Here is a 15,716-nt window from a genome sequence, read left to right on the forward strand (position 1 = left end):
AAAAACCAAGACACAGTAATACATGATGTGTCCTAGAAGGCTTTTTTCTCCTAACAGTATTTTCTACTCCTATGAACATATATTTTACCACACATGTTATGGACATTTAAAAAAGACTTACATGGGATTTAAGTGCTATTCCTTTATAATAGCAACTGGCAGAGAAAATAAGAAGATGAAGGAGAGGAGGAATAGAGGGAGGAAAAGAAAAAACTAGGGAAATTGCCAACGGGTTATCAGTGAAGGCTGACCAAGACATGCTGGTGGGGACACCAACAACCTGCCTCCACTCTGTCTTAGGCCACCACCTCCATCCAGTTGCTGCAGGTCACTTTTTGCTGTGCAGACAGGCAGAACTTCTAGATTTGCCTGTTTTGGAGCTAGAAATGCCAAAATACCCAGGATTCAAGCCTGTTTCTAGATATTTTTTTCCTCCAAGAAACAAATCCATTGGGAAAAAGAAATTTAACTTGCAGAAATCCATAAATATTAGGCCCTTACACGAGTTGGTAGTCCTATAGCTGATTTTCCGTACTTACATGGTTTAGAATAGCAAGATGAACTACAATCATTTTCTTCACTCACTGATTCAGTCAGAATGCCTCATGACAAACTTCATACTGATGTTTTCAGGGAAAATTACATCCTTAGGCTGGGGCCAAGGAGTAACTGTCTCTCGGCACACATATATACACACATACAGAGAAACTCACAGAAAAAACTCAGAAGGAGCCTCCTGATCTCATCCAGCCCAATCCCTGCTCAAAGCAGGGCCAACCTTGAAGTTAGATTCAATGTTAAAATCAGATCGGATTGCTCAGGGTCATGTCTAGTCAAGTTCTGACTATCTCCAAGGATGGAGATGTGTGCTCTTTCCATAATAAACAAGTGGCTTAGATCCAGAGCACAGGCAGCTCAAGGACTTAACCTTTCGGAGTTTATCTGCAAAATAAATTAAGAACACTAATGGAATGGATCACATGAAAGCAAAGACACTTCATCCCATTCACTAGACTCAGATCTGGGCTTGGATTACAATCTACTGTTCTGTGATTAATTTCGCTTTTCCATTTCCAGTGGTTTACTCTCACCCTAATAGCAGAAAAATCATGGGTATTTTTTCCCTTAGGGGAAAAAAAATAATTACATTATATACACGTATGCAATTTAAGGGTTAAAATTAAAATTGTATTAATATGATTCCTTTTATGTTATCTCACACACAGACTCTGAAAAACTTCCTTTACTGATTAATAGACTTCTGGCAATCAAACAGTCCAAAGTTTTACTGGCAGAACTGAACTCTTTTGCTCTTTATTGACGATCAGCCTTTTCAAAGAGCTGTAAAAGTAATTAGTTAGGCTTTTTAATAAATTACCCAGGGAAAAAAATTTCCTTTTCACCAGCTCAGAGTTGTCAGTAAGCAAAATAATAAAATCAATTGGCAAGAAAAAAAGGTTCATTTCAAGATAAGTTTCAAAATGTCATGGCATTTGTTGTGTTCCACATTTATTTCGAAAGGCTATGCAAAATGCTGATATTTTGCATTATAAAATGTAATTGCTTAAAAACATGAAATGTTTTGGAAAACTTTAGCACAGACAATGTTTTAAATACACAAAATATTGAATAGCAACATGATTTTTTTCAGCTAGGTAGGACAGGTGAAATACAGGACCAGACTAGAAAACAAGGGCTGCTGTAGCTTAAGCCAAAGTAATTTCAAATATTCTTGACCCCACTGAAGGTCTCTTTTCATCGCTAAAGGTTGGTGAGCCCATCCCTGTCTCCATTCTTTATCCATCACTGTCATGACCACTGCAAGCCTCTCTCTTATGAAGATGGGCTTGTACTAATACGCTGATTTGTAAATTGGGATATACACCAGCTGCCACTGTCACAGAGCTGCAACCTCCAGCAGAATGGGGCTAAATCCACCACTACGTGTCTGTCAGAGCTCTTAGGCTCAGCAGCACACTCATTAAAGCATTTGTTCTTAAAGGAAGAACAGACTCCAGAGTCCTTCTCCCTTTACCTGCCCCTTGTCTCTTAGAAAAGTTTAGCACCACCTGTGTAGCATGCTGACCCTCAGCCTGTCCATGTTCTCAGAGGATACCAAAGCCATTACCCTCAGATCAAGCCCTCAGGGACTTTAAGCAGAAGGACACCTATTTTATGGTTCATGTGATCAAGGTATCAGTTTGCTCAGCCTGGTTAATGCTGGGACATCTCTGGATGCACACACAAATGCTGCTGTAGTCATGGGTAAAACTTAAGTCAGACAGAGAGGTTTTTCTCTGGATATTGAGAGACTCCAGGGTTAAGCAATGTCCAAGCATGATTTTCAGGACCTTTATCTTGGACAGGGCAATACTTTCACCTGGCTTCTAGCACCATCAGCAACAGCACATCAACAGTAGGAAATAAAACAGGACCAGGGCACAGGTCCCCACCGCACAGATCTACCCCAGGCAGCCCTACACAGCAGGAGGGTTGTGGATGGACATGCAGAGCAGCAGGCAGACTACCCTCAGAGGATGAGTGCATCCAAGGTGGTTGGTCACTGCTTGCTGATGTAGCACCATTGCTCCACGGAGCAGCAGGCAAGTGAGAGAGCATCATGCAGAGGTGACCACAGACCGGGAAAGTCACTTGCTGTAACCCCAGCTGACTTCCCTCTGCTAGCCTGGGCCTCTGGTAAACTGGGATTGCCATAGGCTCCTCTTGTCCTCACTTCCAGGCAGAGTATGCAGCACATCAACCTGTCAGTAGGTTGAAAAGCATAATCCTAAATCCATCCTTTAACAAGGCCTCCTTTCTCATTGCCTGAGCAAAGGCAGCCCTTACTGTGAGCCTAACCCAAGCCCTAGTGCAGCCAGTGCCATACTGTCCCCAAGTTGTTTGCGTGACATTTCCCTGTTGGGGCATGAGAAGGCTGTCACAACCCGCCAGGACACTTGTCCTGTCCTCAGTCTCCAGCCTCCAAAAGCTAAAACCTAGCTACAGCATCAGCCGTAATCTTACCCCATCGGCTGTAAGACAGAACACGGCAAGAAGTCCCAAACCTGATCCCTCGGGGCTTCTTCTAACTGGGGCCTTATTCTTGTTCAGTGAACTGGAGCACACCTCTTACACCCCACCCCTGCCCCTCCAAATCGAACTATGCTGATTTCCAAATCAGCTCCCTGTCTGTCCCAGCCCTTATTCCCATCAAATGTTCCATCCTTGCAGCCCAAAAGCAAAAAGCTGCAGTTCCCTCCAAAACAAAATGTTACCTCTTCACATCAACTTCCAACAAACCAAATGCATCTAAACCATAGCCCTAATTCTTTACACATGCAGAAGAAGGCAAACCTGATCTAGCTGTCTTCCTCAACACTCAAGATACTGTGAGACTCCAGACTTACAACCCAAAAATAAATAACCAATAGCTTAATATAGAAATTAGAAAATTATGTCTTAAGTATTTATTTTATTTCCCTAACTCCTCACTTCTTCAACTGAACCATGTAATTAACTCTAACCACATATTATCCGAGGGAACTCCTATCAGCTCAAGAGGAAAATCAATCTAGGACATGTTCAACAAAACTGGGCATTTTTTCTGAGTGCAAGACTTTTACCTCTATATTTAGACCACTGAAAAAACCTACTCCTGCAAAGCTAAATAAAACTGTACCTATTACTAGGAAAAAAGGTATTTTGCAAGCCCAAAATGCACAAATGCTAACCTGAGCCCTGGACAACAGGCCTTTTGTAGGTAGAGACTTAAAAAAATGCCCTCAGACCATGCCAGCACACACCCATAGCTTGGTGTAGCTGCCCTTTACTTTACCAACCTGCTCCACTGGAGAAAAGGGCATCCCTTCTAGAAGAGACTCAGAGGAGCAGCCCCATGAGTTAGCCTGAACTCACGGTAGCCCAAGATAGCCATTTTTTTTAAAGCAACCAACTTGTGTCAACAGCACTCTATCAAACCTCGTTTCAGAACATCTGGAGTCCAAAACATATAGCAATAAATTCAAAGCTTCCTTGGCCCTCAACCCAGAGCCCTAACATAAAAATTATTTCTACCTGCATCCCCCCACCCCAATATCATGAAATACCAAACTAAACTTCAAAATAAGTCTTATTTTTTTCTAAATGCCTCCAAACATAAACACCTTCCAAAACATTCCCCACTTAGAAATCAGGCTGATCAAGGAATGAGACTGGCGATAAAATTACCAAAACAATAGTCAAGACTGTGGTATGTTCATTACGAAATAAATGAATGCTCCCCTCCCACCCAACAGGACTAAAAATTAGTTTCAGCAAAAACTGGGCCACCAAACCCATAAAGGAATCCACGCTTCTTTGCAAAGTTGACGTGGCAAGGGGATCCCAGCACAGCATATGACCCATGTTGAACTTAGGCCAAAACAGAGAGAAAAGAACCTCCTCTGGTATTGCCAAACCGAAATTCGCCTTGCTACCTCTGGCCGAGATCAGCATTTTTCCAAACACTTCCAGCCCTCTCCATCTCTCTTTGAGGCCACATGAGGTGGTGGCTCCTGGTGCAGGAGAGCCAAAGGCATTGGGGCTCGTCCATGGACCCCAGGCCAAGGCGAAGGTCTGGCTTCAGGCAGGGTCCCCACCACCATGGGAAGCCACTGCCCCAGCGCCAAGGACAGAGTGAAGGGCAAGGGTACAGTGCCATAACCGAAGGGGATTGAGAATGCACCAGGGGTTGACCAGCAAGCTGATGCCTACAAAGGTCTCTGGACAAGCCTGAACTTGCTTTCTTGCGAGGATTCCCACACCAGCACCCTGTCCCATAGGGGTACAGTCGTGCTGGGTCACGGGCTCATCCTGAGAATGTGGAGGCCTGGGGTGAGTTTCGAGGCCATGTGCATGTGGGGCCAAGGGCTCAAGGTGAAGTTTCAGACCCTGTGAAGACCAGTGCAGGAAGGTGGCTGAGCTGGCAGGGGCTCACTGGACTGAACTGTAGGCGACTCTCCATGTTTGGCACCATGACATTTCAGCACTTGAGGCTACACAGGATGCCTAGACCAGGATAAGGTTTGGGATAACTTTTCAGGACAGCATGAGTACGCAGGTTTAAAAAATGGGTTGTCCAGGACACACTGTGGGTTGCAGCATCGTGAAGACAGCACAGATGTTGCTGGGAACATGGCACAGGCTTTGCTTTGACTTTGCAGAGCCTTGGTATGGGGGTTTATCAGACTGGCTTTGCCTGAATTTGTCTAGACCTGCCCAGAGCTTTCCTTTTATTTGGTTTGATTTATTGCTGTAACAGCCATTTTTCTAATAACCGGGTAGCTATGCCTAACTTGCTCTGCTTACACAGGTAACACGCAACTGTTCTGTGTAGCGTGAAATATTTATGACCTTAGCAGAATGATGTAATGCAGGCCTGCTGTGAGAGAGGAGGCCCTGAAGATAAGCTTGCAAGAGGTGCTGTAGGGGAGTATGGGCACAGGATGATGGAGACGGGGCATGGGATAATGCTGAGGGCTGCAGGGCTATAACCCACACACCAGTGATCAGCTAGAGAAGTACAGGCCTGGGAGTTGAACGAATCCCATCTTAGGAGTAAAAAAAAATAACAAAAAGAATAAAGAAATAGAACCATAGACTGATGAAGAAAGACCAAAGTACAAAAGGCTTTAGGAAACATGAATATGACCTTAAGTAGATCCTAGAGAAGGAAGAAGAAACCACCACCGCCATACTCCTCCCAGGAAAGGACTTGGGATGTCCTGTTGCCTCGCCATACCTGTTTCCCTGAAGGTATTGCCCCAGAGGAGCAGTGGAAGGGTGAGCAGGACACCAGTGGGAAAGGGTAGAGCCTAGACAGTGCATGCATAACAGTTTTGACTGTATTATTACTGAGGTTTTCCATAAATAATAATATTCCTAATGTTTCCCCTCCTTCTTCCTGTTTTGAAAATCAAACAAACAAATCTATCTGCATAAGAACAATAATTTTATTAGACTGCTATGGCTTCAGTTATACTAAGACTAAATTCTCAGCATCCCTTGCCCTCCCCCCATAAAAAGATTTTGAATGTCACAAGGCTTGTACAAGCACAGATGTATTTAGGTGAAGGCTAAGACACTGGCTAAGGCTGGAGTCTAGAGTTTGGTTTAAGGTCAGGTTCATAGCTCAGGTTTGAAGGGCTCTTCCAGAAAGCACAGAGCTTGGGCTCCAAAAGGTCTGTCAGGTGTGACTGAGCTAAAACAATGTCACTCACTAAAATCCCTTCACATCTGCAGCTACATTTTTGCAGGCATCCCTAACTCTAACAAAAGCATCAATCCTTGTTGAGCGACCCTGAGCGAAGGCAGATTTCCATGACCCATGCAGGCATCACCTGACAGTTTAACCTGACACCACCTTTTTTAACCTATCAGTTGCCTTGGCGTATCCCAAATTCCAGCTGCATTCAGGTTGTGGGCAAGGATAACGGCTCGGGCTTGCATACACCCATGAGTAGGACTAGCAGTAGAAGTAGGGGTAGGGGTAGGCTGGATGTGAGAGGATACCACCAGCACTCCTGCAGCTTCCCGCCTCCGCTGCTGATGCTGCCCGAATTTGGGGGCCTGAAGCTTGGCAAAGGGTCATGCTGTGCCAACAGGAGGTGAAAAGGAGAGAGGCTGCCCAGGGAGAACCCAAATCTGTTCACTGTCCCTTGGGCTTCATGCTATCTAGTGTCTCTGGACTTGGCTTAGGTCTCGGGGAATTCGTTACTCTAAACATTTTTCCTTCCAGTTTGGATACTGGACCATGACAATGGCTCTTAGGCAACAGAAATAGTTAATTAAGCAGCGGACTTCTGAATGGAGTTGTCCTGCAACAGGGTTAATTTAACTCTTTTGCCTTGGACTCTGTCCCGGGACTGTTGCCTCCACACAGTCCAGAAGGACACAGTCAAAGTTCAAGTAAACAAAAGATAATTGGTCTGCTTGGGCAACTGGGAAGAAGAGGAAAGATAAATTAAACTGCCTGGATAACCATAAAAAGATTGATTGTTGTTGCTAGTGCAGGGCAATGATAGAGAGAGGGTAAGAGGTTTATCCAAGTTTTGCATGGACAAAGATAGAAAAAACATTAAGAACAAAGCCTTTCCCACTCATATTTATATGAAAATTATTTTCTACACATAGACACTGAGTTAAAAAATACTGAATGAGTAGGAAGGAAAAGTTTTTTATCATTTCTCCTCTTTTTTAAAAGAAATCAAAACCAAATGTAGAACTTGCTTACTTCAAAAAAAATAATGACCTTATATTCTGTTTGTAAACTTCATATTTACAAATCATTTACTGAGACTAAAAAATATCTTGACCTATCATTACACCGAAAAAAAATAGATCTTAAGGGGTCTTTTCCATTTTCTTTCATCTTTGGACATTTTAGTAAATGGTGATTTTTACAGAAGAAAAGACAACACTACTCTCATTCAAGATGTCAGCTTCATTATGTCTCTCCAGTTAAGCCCGCAGCCTGACATAACTATATTCCTCAGCACTATAGAAAACCTTTTTGACGGTTAATCGACTTAACGAGATTGTTGCAAGGATCCCAGGATAAGCTGTTCCCTTAACGCAACTTTATGATGCCTGGCTTCTAAGGCCACTGAATTTCTTTTCATTAACATGCACTTGCGTGACGCAGCTGATCCTGGCACACCTTCAAAAGAAACTCCTCAACAACTTCTCACAACCACCCCCCCAAGAAATGTTTGCTCTGAGAGCTTAGCAGTCTTCAGAGGTGCCTGTGAAAGGAGTCCTGCAAATAAAGCCACACTAACAGAAAAGAAAAAATTATGGAAACAAAATAGGCAGCCCTAAAACATCACCTTTATGACCCAACTCTTCTACAGCCAGACATTTGTTTAAAAACCCTGAGCTGCAGCTAATTAAATCCTTGGCCACAGAGGGAGTCTGCAAGTGCCTTCAGCCAGCAAGCCAGCACTGGCAAGCTGTGAGAAAACACACACAAATACAAAACCTCCTCTTCTGTGGTGGGTGTGCAGCATTTCTTCCTCCTCTGAACCTTAAAAAAAAATAAAAAATCCACTAAGGACGAAGGAATCATCCAAAAACTTCCCTGGGCACAGACCAAACCCCTCCACGACTCCAAGCCCTGTTATTTCAGCAAGGACGGTGGGAATTAGCCTGAACTTAGTCAAGCAGCATTTAGCCCAACATGGGGTTTTTTGTAAAGGTACTGAGTTTTCTTCTCCCTCTGCCTAACTTTCAATTAAAGGCATAATAAAACTGGGGGAGTGGGACTGAGCGGGTGATTTGTAGCGATCCCCCAGCTGCCCCTGCCTGTGATAAGTTCTGCATCACCCATGCTGGGGAGGGAAAAGCTTTGAAGGAAGAAAACACAGCAGCGGCACTTAGAAAAGCTAGGTAAGTCCATATGGTACATATTTCTGTAATTTTATCTTGACAAGGAAAAAAAATTAATAGATCACCTCAACCTCTTAGAAAACCTTTTGTTCCTCACTGGTTGTGTTGTCTGGCAACAGAGCAGCTCTGTGTTTGGGCTGAGACCTTTGTCTCAGCTGTATTTTGGCACAGCTACAAAATCCAGACACTGGTTTTGCCCCACAAAAGGCAGCATTAAGGACTCAAGAGAGAAGGTGAAGAGAGCTATTCATTCTTAGGTAAAAATTTGAACAGAAGTATTCAAAAAGGAAAGGATTTTTCAGTGCTCAGTTCTTACAGATGAGCAGACGAGCCTGAGAATTGATCGTTTTGGGTTTTTTTTTATGAGAGCTTTCCCTTTTTTCAGTTGTTAACATATATCTACATATAAGCAGTTAGATAAACAATTATGAAGATATCTAGGACCTTTCAGCAGCACAGAACAATATTCTAACTAGGTTTTGGCATTAAGCAACCTTAAGATTTACCTTAGCTCAGTAAATCTGTTTACTTTGTACTCACGTTTCTAATAAATACTGTGCCTCTGAGAAGCACAGCTACCTCAGCACTAGGTTGCAAGAGGCTTGGAGTATACATGGAACAAGGAGGTGAAGCTGGCCTTGCTTTACCAGCACCAGGCCTCTGGTGAATACAGCCTCACTGGCACAAAGCATCTTTAAACCAAGGCAACAGTGCCCATTTTAGCTGGATCAACATGGTCAATGCAACATAGCATTGCCAAAATGCTCTGGAGTAAGGATACCCTCCGACATCTGAGGATGCTTCGGCAGCCAGAGTGCAGTGGCGTAGTGGAGCATAGGAGCTGCAACATGTGAGGAGCAGGGCAGGGAGGCTGTTACCACCCAAAGATAACTCTAGAAATCCTTTGCTTTTGACAATTGGGACCAGTGAAGTGTTGCAGGACATTCAGCACGTAGCATAAGAAAGTAACTCTTATTGAGAAGAGTTTCCTGGAGTTTTCAAACCCATGTACTCTGTCTTTGATGCTCACTGCCTGGAGCAAACCATACTTTCATTTTACCAATTAAAACTTGTTAAACTTGCACTTACCTTCCTTATTCTTTTCTACTGTCAACAATGTAAAGAGCCCTAATGAGTCCTATACACTGTTTCTACTTTACTATGATATTTCTAATTTCTGAACTGCTTGGTGATGTGGTAACTCATGGTATCATTAGAAACTGGAGGGACTTTGGGATGCCAACTTCAGTATTTGGAGTACTACAGTTAAAAAAATCACCACAATGTAATATGTTGGTGAACCTCTCATTTGTCTTTTGGAGAGGAAATCAAATCAAGCTCTGACCTTGTGAAGCCATTGTACATACCCTATGAAATGTTTATTACTAGGGTAGAGATATGAAATGCCTGCACTCTGGCTTGGGCACGTTAAATTGTAATAATAAGACTCAAACTAATGAAATGGAGAAATCAGGAGAAGGATGATAACCAGGGTATACAGTATCTCCTTCACCAATGTCTTAGCCACTTAAACAAAAGCCACTAAAACTTATTTTGATACTACTTTCTATTTATATTGTTTCTAATGCAACACATTGATAAAGCTTATTTTGTTATACTCGTAGGAGACAAAATCTGTCCTATGCTGGGCAGCTGCTTGAATTAATTTGTTGTCTACACATGGCTGATTTGTGCAACAAGATGCTAAAAAATATGTATGCCTAAGCAAACATGTTTCTGGAAGAAGGCTATCCTTATCCCAGAGCATTTTGGCAGCACTTTGTTGCATAGACTGGGTCGATCCCTCTAAAATGGACACTGTTGCCTCAGTTTAAAGTTTATTGAAAGTTTTAAATAAAAAAAGAAAGGATTTTTATGATAGAGCAATCTAATTTTTGTGGAAATCCTCTTTTCTTCATGACACTCCTGGTCACTGATCTCCAAAGGTAACATCACAATCAGGATATGATCAATAAATCTTAGAACTCATAACACTTATATGATGCTTTAAAAACCTGGAAGTCCTTTTTTATTGTGTTTAAAAACCCAAGTATTAAGGTAAATTTAGCCACCTTCTAGTAGCATTGTATGAGTGAATTCAAAATGAGATTATTAAGGGAAGGTTTACCCAAAAGACAGAATAACTAGAGTGCCATATGCCAGAAGAAACAGCATGCTGAGCGACATACGTACTCCCCTTGCTTACTTTTAAATAACACTCCATAGCACAGCACACAACCGCATTTCATTGCAATGTTCACATCCGGTGTCTCATTTTGTGCTCAGTTTCAAGACAAAGTTTGTAGTCTTAATTCATTCCATACTTCAGATTTTTAGTTATTCTGGTAGTTTACGTAGTAAACAAAAAATCTAACTCTGATGTGTATAAATTTGTATTTATAAGGGAATTTAGACTCATCCACTTGCCTGCAAGCCCTGTTACTGATATCCTTTTCAGCAGCGTTACTGGAACTACTAAGCACTCCAAACAAGATCAGAGTCTATTTGTACTAGGTATTTTACACATGAGACTGAAGTCCCTGCACTGATGGTTTTAAAATATGTGGATTTTTAAAGTACAAAAGGAATGTAGTTTGGTGATTTGTTATTAAGGTGCCCACATGGAAGTGCGTGACAAGTTTGGAGCTGTGTTCTCGTACTTCATGCAAACCAGAAGCCAGGCCCAACAGAAACCAGTAAGGTCACGCCTGCGGGAACGATGCAGACACATCCAAGCTCGCTTTAAACTAGGCCAGAGTTCGCCGAGGCTGCAAAACTTTGTCCAAGAACCAGGGTAAATATCCAAGCAGTTCATCAGTTCCAGTAGAAAAAACAATGCTGGATTCTTAGTGGCAAATAGAAAGTGGGACTCTCTGTGGCCTAGCAGTTAGGGCACAGAGCTCAGAAAGAAAATCCCCCATAATAGTCCTTGTTTCACAGGCTATTTCTGTGTTCTCCAGTGACTGTTCCTGCTCTTACTTACCTGCTGACACTTATTTGCAGACACCACCTTACTGTACGAAAAAGCATAATTTGTTGTGAAGAGTCTGATGATGTGTGTCATATGTGATCCAAGACACCATCCTGGATCAAGACTCTCATGGGACCCTGAAGCAGGAAGGTCTTGTTTGTGCAGACTCATCCATTTTACTAGATGTCAAGCTTCTCAAGCACGTGATCACATATCCTGCAGCAAAGGCACAATAAATTATCTTGCATGCAACTAAGACTAAGAGCAGCCCACCACCAGGAGCTGCCTGGGAGTAGCTAGCTAGCTTTAAATCTACACATCCTAGCTTGTATTCTAGTAACTTGTTCGTCCATATCCTCAGGTCTGAAGATCTCCTCACCATGACAGCAAAGTATATAATAACCTGTATTACTGAAATGTCTTTGTTACTCCAACAGAGTCAAAAAGTAGTTCTACAGAATCACGTAAAAGTAGAACAAGGTTTTCTCATTCTAATCCCAGAAACTGTGACTGCTCAAATACCAGCCTCCCTTTATTATTCATAAATTGCTTGTCCTCCTCAGACTGACGCAGAGAATGTTACCCACTGCAGCACTGCTCTGAAAATGGATCCGAATAAATAGAAGTTGGGAATCCATTCAGTTTACAAATGAAAGGATATATTTGCTTGTTTCCAGTTACCAGCCCACCACCCTGCGGGCTTCTGAGCAGGCTAAGCTCTTCTTTCATGTCCACCCTCCACACCTACGTAGACAACAGACCCATCATGCTCTTACGGATATCCCTGCAAGCCATGTTAAGACCGGATGAGCGACACTAAAAGCATCAACTGTCTTCAGAAATCTGCGACAACTGAATGTGACAGGAGAATGATCTTTCCTTATTTTCAGGAAGTCATTCAGGAAAGCACTCCCCTTGCATGGCTTACCTTTTTCTTTCTAACCAGCGTCCTCCTAGACCTTGAACCATTTTCCAGAACACATTCTATTTAAAGCGACATTTTCCCACAGCTGACAGGTAAAACCCTTGTAATTTCAAACAATACAAGGACACATTTATCCAGGACCTAAGTAGGTGGAACTCCAGAGATAGTGAGGAGTGGTCTCACCGTGCAACAGGATCAGTCAATCGGCTTTATCTATAGACCAGGGTATATCGAAAAAGGCAAAATTTCTGTGGTAAAAGTTCTGTGGAACTGGGTACAGTTCCTGGACTCTGGGAGTCTGCATGAGTTCTGTGGTGTTCTGTCCGGAGATACCAAAAAAAACCTGCCCTAAGGTTTTTCCTGTGCGTAACTCTTCTTGTCTGGCAGCACTGCTTTCTTCTCAGTGAACAGACCTGACGGCTCTTCGCAGTATGTGGTCTGCCTGAGTGCAGTAAAATGTGAGACATAGGCACAGAAATTATACTATACAGGGTAAAAGTCAAAATCTATTCCTTGCACGTGAAACTGCAGTGCAATCGAGTCCATTCTGAGCTTTGTTTCAGCAGCTATCAATATATAGCAGTAATTGAATTGTTATATCCCCAATTTTAGAAAGCTGACAAAGAAAATGTCAAGGATTGTTTTATGCACACTCTTACATGTAAGAAGATTAGGAACAAGTCTAACTAGTTTTCAGAAAGAACAGAAAATCCAGCATTAATCATCTACTGAGATCCAGTGTTCCAACATCCCTCATTAATTCATGTGCTTGTCTGCCCACCTACTTATAAACTCAAATATTTCGTCACATAACGAATTAATCATAAGAAGAAATGTAACGTAGTACAAAAAGAAAGTAGAATTCAAATATATGATCCATTAGTTACTCTCTTCACCTCAAATCTGGTCAGGCATTAGACCTAAGGAACATGAGTTTCCTCCCACTCCTTGTTCCTTCTATGCCATTTCTGAAATCCTTTCCTATACTTATCAGAAAACGCTGTAATACTATTAATGTTCTATATGTTTTGTATGACACTTTAATGCAGCTCATTTATTCCAAGTCTCAGCTAATAATCTTCATTGCCAGCCCTACACAAAATACAGTAAGTTTTGCTCAAAATGGCCAAGAATTCGTAAGCGTACATTTACCCGCAGTAGTCAAACCTTGAGAAAATACAAACAATAGCACCTTCCCATTTTTCATCTCTGAAGAAAATTTGCAATCAGCTACAATTTGCCTAGCTTTTAGCCCCTTGCCAGCTTCTCTATAGCATTCTGCAACATCCTGACTGCAGCACAGCATTCGGAAATAGAGAAAGGCATTAGACCAGTGTGCCGAAGCAAGGGAGCCAGAGAAAGAGCCAGTGTACTATTTTTCCTCATCCTAGCAGATGGAGCAAGTGAACAAGTTGTGCTGGCTTTACTCTACAGACACCAAGAGGAAGCCAAGGCCGTCTCCATTTAAGGGAGCTCTTTGCCACTATGCATTCTTGTAAAACACAGAGAATAGGCAAATGAAGGCCAAAATAATTTAAGGCAGTATAAACATTGTGACATTGTACAAGTAGACAACATAAGACAACATCTGATTTAGTGTCGACCACCAAAACCAGCCTCTCCAAACAAAAGTTAGTATTAAAGTTAATTACCAGACAATTAGAGCAAGTACCTTCAGATCAGATCTGAGAACAAAGGATTTTGTTCAGAGAAGCAAGCAGGCTATTCTTTTCTTTTTGCTGTCACACTGTAAAAACATTGATTACCCTTAATTCACTTGACTAGTTTTTCAATAGTATAGTCATTCATTCCTCACCACACCCAAGTATTTTTTCTCTTCCTCTCATTCACGATCAAAAGCTAACACCACAAAGTCCTGTATGGCACCCTATGGAAAGCAGCTCTAACCTTATGGCACTAAAAAGGAAAATTGTAAGCCTTATCAATTTCTTAGTTTATGACTATCAGTTTACATTTAAAAACATGGCACTGAGGAACAACTTAAACCAGCACTGGTGGAAGGGAGTATGATCAGACAGGGAGCAAGCTATGCACATCTACATCAGTGTTCAAGACCAGGTTGGATGGGGCTTTGGGCAACCTGGTCTAGTGGAGGGTGTCCCTGCCCATGGCAGGGGGGTTGGAACTAGTTGATCTTTGAGGTCCCTTCCAACCCAAACCATTCTATGACACATTAGCATTTTAACTTGTATCAGTTTTTGAAGCATCGGCCTACTCATCTCCACTCACTGCAGTTTTGGTTCACATTGTGGAAATTCCCTGCACATGCCAAATCAACTGCTTTTAGATGGGACTGAGCTGGCACAGGTACTCCAGAGGGTTGCATAAATTAATATCTAGTTCATAGGACCCAAACAGAGCTATATCATACTAAAACTCCTGAAACATACACAGCATGAGAAGGAAAAAAAGGCCTTGCATAGCAAATGTTTTGCCTTATGGATCTGCTTTGACTGCACTACCATGTCAGCTTACATAGACACAATCATCCCTGTCTGAAATTCTTGTAAGAAAAGATATGAAAGGTTAAAGCTTTCTGAAGTTGCCGGGTTTGTGTTCTGGGGTTTTTTTGCCTCACCTAGACATGTGAGCTTAAGTGTTAATTGAAAACACTAATAGAGAGTTCAGTACTTGAAACTTGATTTATGAGTCTAAATACCAACTCAGAGTTAATATATCCTTTTTAAAGGTTATCAGTAAAACAAGTCGATAAAGCCTGAATTTTAAACTCTGCTTCACCACATTCAGAGAAAAAGCTAGGGCAAAACCAAGACAAAATAAGTTAGTGCTAGACACAATACCAAACACTGTCATTTACAATGCAGGATAAAATTTCCAAGGTAAAGAAGTTGATGGGATCTACTGAAAGTACACACATATCTGTAAACCAAGCTGGACAGAACACATGAATACAAGTGTAGAATATAAACACTTTCACAGCTGAAGCTATGTGAGAGATCCTCATTTGCTGGAACAATAATTCCTTATTGTGGGAATTTTTTTATTATTTTTATAAAGCCTATATTTACCTTGTACTGTCTTTCAATTTGATTTGACTTGACACAGGACCTACACTGCATGCACCTTCCCTAGTGCTGCCAAGAGGCAGCCCTTGGAATAGTGTTTCAAGTCCTGATGAATGTCAGGGAGGCAAAGCTTGCAGGGCCAAACCACTGCTAAGTCACTAGTTGGTGTTGACAGCACAGATAAACATTTTCATCATCATGACAACTGCTCTATAACACACCTTCCCACTTTTCACATGTAACTTTGCTGCAGAAGGAACATACTTGACTTTCAGCATGCACCAAGCAAGTATATCTCAGTGTCCCAATATGGAAGAGCATCCCTTCCAAGGCCTTCAAAAAGGTTCAA

This window comes from Balearica regulorum, chromosome 2 (assembly GCF_011004875.1).
Source record: "Balearica regulorum gibbericeps isolate bBalReg1 chromosome 2, bBalReg1.pri, whole genome shotgun sequence".
Lineage (NCBI taxonomy): Eukaryota > Metazoa > Chordata > Aves > Gruiformes > Gruidae > Balearica > Balearica regulorum.